Here is a 5,227-nt window from a genome sequence, read left to right as displayed (position 1 = left end):
CAGCTGAATTCCTGAGAGGAGACGAAATCCAGGTCTCCTACTCCTCCGCCATCTTGCTCCGCCCCCTCATTTTTGTATTTTTAAATTTTGCTATTAGTTGTGTTAAAAGGAAATTATTTTGAAACATACATGTTAAGAGGAAATTATTTTGAAACATACATGGACTTTGTGATCTGACAGATCTATGTTAGACCCCAGCTCCACTTCTTAAATTTGTGATTTTGGACAAGTTCCTTGATTTTTTAAACCCCAGTCTCCTCATTTGTATGAAAAAGATAATAATAAATTGCATCTTACACGTGAGTAGTTGAGATCATGTATGAAATTATGTGTGTAAAGTTCTTCAGACAGTGCCTTAGAACTGAGCAGGCATACAATGGATGGTATAAATTATTATTGTTTTGCTGATAACTAACATCCGATGGTGGTTCTCAGCTCCTGAAAATGACCAGCTTTTCCTGCTCATAGCCAAGAAATTGAGGCAGCACCTTATGGCACTATGTGTCTACATCCTTGAGAGAAGCAGCAGAGTAAATTCAACCCAGTTTTATCCCTACCACACAATATATTACCATCACGAAGAAAAGCCCCTCTGAGTACCTATTGTCTGCAGGTCATTTAAGTTCTCTAGAAGACACATGAAGTGTAGCCTTCATCCCAGAGCCAGGTCAGTTTTGGCCACTCACGCCCAAGTGTCTCAATTCCTAATTAAAAACACTTCAAGGATAGGCTATGCTTAGGACCGGGCCCACATGTTCTTAATTCCCAGTGAAGAACACACATTACATTTCAGGACTTCTACACTCACCAAAGCGTTCGGATGTGGGGTTTGAGTTCCTTGGCGCTGTCATGTGACTGGCTTTTTGATGTGGTTTCTGTTCCAGTAAGTTAAACTCTGGCATCTCTGAACTGGTACAGCCTGCCACACTCAAGATGAATTCTGAGCACAGACGAAAGCTGAATCTGCAAGCCTGCAGCTCCGTGGGACCACAAACCGCCACGGCATTAATTAGCCGGAGGCTTTTTGGTGCGGCGTGGCCCCACTCTTCAGAGTTTTCTCGTTGCTGCCCTGGAGCCTGGTGATCTAAAATGGCGCTCCTCAACATATTTTTGGTCTTTGACCTCATCAATGGGAAAAAAAACGTCTGAACTTGGCATATTCCTGCTTGAAGCTACAGAAGCCAACTGATGGGGATTTATGAAACATCTCACTGTTCTGGGTGAGATCTCCCCTGGGGTGCCTGGCGTTTGTTTAGTCATTACATCAATCAATCAATCAATCATGGCTGAACAAAGTATAAACACTGTGGTAAATATTACTAGTGTGCTCTCCAATATCAGGTTGGCTCTCCCCTCTAGGCGCATAGAAGGCTGGACTGCCCAGCCCTCTGTTGTGAGACAGTTATGCGACGGGTTTAGGTCAATAGGACATTAGCTGCAATGACATCTCTCACTTCTCGGCCGAAGCGTGGAAGCATTGGGAGCGGTTGAGAAGTCCAGTCTCTTTCTCCCTGCTGAGGAGACCAAAGGAGTCGTGTGTGCTAGATGTTCCAGTTACAGATGGTAGAGCCTCCATCAGCCTGGATCCTTGGGTGACTGCCGGAGCTCCATTTTCCCAGCACACATACCCCCACCCTTGACTTGCGAGGGACATATGCAAGAAATGAATCTTGTTTGTCTCCAACATTGGGATCTGGAGGTTAACTTGTTTACAGCACAATCTAGCCTATTCTGACTAATGCAATTATCTAGTGAACATTAGTAATACAGAGAGTGGTGTGCCATTCACCTGTCAGACCTGTCACTGGGAGTAGGCCAAGGCTGTCTAGAGTGTAAGATAGAGGATAAAAGGAATGCAGCAGTTCAAATGACCAAGTTGCAGGGGCCTGGACTACACTGCAGTCTACTGTGGGATGTCTGGAGGCAGGGCAGAACTTCCAGGAGATGCTCAGTCTCTGAAGGTGCTTATCCCACGCACACCAGACTCCAGACCCAGGTCATGGAGCATGGCTGCCCAAGCATTCCCAGTTGACCGTGTACCTTGGCCTTATTGGTTCAGAGCCTCTGTCAGTTGGTGGCGTGTCCGTAGTTTCCTAGAAGGTGAAAGATGCTTCATGGGTCACTCCAGAGTCACAGGATGTTAGACTATGATGAGAACTGATCACCTGGTCTGTATGGTTTTTTTGTTTTTTGTTTTTAGGGTGTTTTTGTTTTTGTTTGTTTGTTTGTTTTTTGCATAGACCCTGAGTGTTTCTGGGTTCTACGCAAAACTACCAGATGGGAGTTAGGACATGCATAGCCACCATGTGAGGCTCACCGAAATGCACCATAAACAGTAAGCTAACAACCCTGGTGTGAGGGGAGTCAGTGCTGCACTCTCCATTCCTCAACCTGAAATTGTAGCTGCCCCATCCAAAGCCATGCATGGTTGAGTAAACTGGACAGAGAAGAACGTGGAAAGGGAATGAGGAGAAGTTTTCTTTCTTGTCATCACTGATCACATGGCTTATAGTGACCAGAAGTCAAAGTTACCATTTCTCCTCTGCCCGACCAGCCTGAAGCGAGCTGGCTTTCAGTTGATAGCAGCAGGATGATGTGCGTTACCTAATTCCTCATGGTGCCCAACTGCCTTCTTAATAGAACGGGAAGAAAGAAGGAACACCGTTGGATTTATCTTCTCAGGACTCCCTGGGCTGGAATTGCTAAGTGTTTATACTTCTGTGTAAAGCTGTCTTTGTAGAAACCTACCTCTGAATTCACTGGGAATGCAGAGCCAGGAGTCTGGCAACAATGAGATCAAAGTGTTGCCTGGAACCCAATTTTTTTTTTTTTTTTGCTACTTTGCTACTTAGAACTTTTATGCTAAAGTCTCTCAGGGTTTCTAATTTTTATAAGGTAATTATTTTCAAAGTCAAAAAGGTGCAGTTTCCCTTACTGAAAACCTCCTGATGCAAGAGAAATGGGATCTTGTTACAAATTACTTAAGTCACTCTGCTTCCTCTGTCTAAATCCACTCTGCTGGGAAGGCTAGCTAGAAGACTGAAAACCACAGCTTCATTCCCAGGTACACTGCAGTAAAATAATTACATCAGATGTTATTGTGGTAAATCCATTTAATATAAATTCCAAATGCAAATACGTTTTTACTTTGAATATAATGCACTTAAAAAAGGAAAATGCCAAGACAGCTACATGCAGAAGAATGAAACTGGACCATTTTCTCACACCACACACAAAAATAAACTCAAAATGGGTGAAGGACCTAAATGTGAGACCTAAAACCATAAAATTCTAGAAGAGAGCACAGGCAGTACTTTCTCTGACATTGGTCATAGCAACATTTTTCTAGCTATGTTTCTTGAGGCAAGGGAAACAAAAGCAAAAATAAAACACTGGGATTAGATCAAAATGAAAAGCTTCTGACAGCAAAGGAAACAACAAAACTAAAGACAACCTATGGAATGGGAGGAAATATTTGCAAATGACATATCTGATAAAGGGTTAGTATCCAAAACATATAAAGAAGTTATACAGCTCAACACCAAAATACCTAAATAATTCAACTTAAAAATGGGAAGAAGACATGAACAGATACTTCTTCAAAGAAGACATCCAGATGGCCAACAGGCACATGAAAAATGCCCTCCATCACTGATCATCAGGAAAATGCAAATCAAAACCACAATGAAATATCACCTCGTACCTGTCAGAATGGCTAAAATCAAAAACACAAGAAATAACAAATGTTGGTGAGGATGTGAAGAAAAAGGAACCTTCGTGCACTGTTGGTGGGAATGCAAACTGATGCAGCCACTGTGGAAAACAGTATGGAGGTTCCTCAAAAACTTAAAAATAGAACTACCATATGATCTGGTAATTCTACTACTGGGTACTTACCCAAAGAATCTGAAAACACTGACTTGAGAAGATATGATCACCCCTATGTTTATCACAGCATTATTTACAATAACCAAACTATGGAAGTGGCCCAGGTCTGTCGATAGATGAATGGATAAAGAAGAGGTGGTGTACACACACACACACACACACACACACACACACACACACGGGAATATTACTCAGCCATGAAATGGGATGAAATCTTGCCATTTGCAACGACGTGGATGGAGCTAGAGACTATAATGCTAAGCGAAATATGTCAGAAAGACAAATACCATATGATTTCAGTCATGTGTGGAATTTAAGAAACAAGACACATGAACAAAGAAAAAGAGATAAACCAAGATAACAGACTCTGAACTCTAAAGAACACACTGTTGGTTACCAGAGGGGTGGTGGGTGGGGGATGGGTGAAATAGGTGATGGGGATTAAGAGCACACTTATCATGATGGGCACTGGCAATATATATTGTTGAATCACTGTATTGTACTCCTGAAACTAATATAACACTGTGTTAACTATACTGGATTTTTTTTAAAAAGCTGGATAAGAAACTTACATATGATTATATGTGAACCACAAGAATGAACAGATTGTTTGCTTATAATTATATACAGATAATATACATAAAATGCACTTTGGAAAAAAAAAAAAGAAAGTGCCTATGTTTTTAAAATAGAAGCCAGGTTTTTGACCCCCTGCCCTGACTAAATAAAGGATTTGGAGAGTGTGAATAGTGTCAGTTGAAAAATATTGGCAAGAACCTATGCAGTAGTTTCCTACCTTTTAAAATCCATATCCAAAGTGTACTTCAATTATGATTTCCAAATCTCACCTAGATACTCTGTGAAGTGAAAGAAAAAGTCCCAGATCTTGGGATGTATCACACTTATTTTTCAGGCACACTGAGAGTGCTTTATTCCCAGAGGCTGCTTCTACAAAGATTCCCGGGAGCTGGGGGGCAGGCAAAGCCCCTTGCTCAGAACCCCAAGGCCTGAGCCAGACCTGGAGCCAGTTCCGTCTACTATTATTGCCACATGCCAGGAGGAACGAGGCCCTGGATGGGCCTCTGTTGATGCAAAAAAAAAAAAAAAGAAAACATACCTTTCTTTCACATTGGTCCCTGACTGAGGTAGAGCACCATGACTCTACCAAATGGAGATTCACCCGGAAGTTAGGAGGCGTGTGCCATTTTTGCAATCAACAATTAGAATTTTCCATGCCTAAATAGGACTTATAAGTAAATGAATGATCTCCAAACAATTAAAACTGCACAAACAATGAAAGGAAAGGAGAGAGGAGGTTGCGTTTCTCATATGCCACAGG

This window comes from Leptonychotes weddellii, chromosome 2, assembly GCF_054177405.1.
Source record: "Leptonychotes weddellii isolate Sample4059 chromosome 2, ASM5417740v2, whole genome shotgun sequence".
Classification (NCBI taxonomy): Eukaryota; Metazoa; Chordata; class Mammalia; order Carnivora; family Phocidae; genus Leptonychotes; species Leptonychotes weddellii.
Note: the sequence above shows the minus strand (reverse complement) of the source record.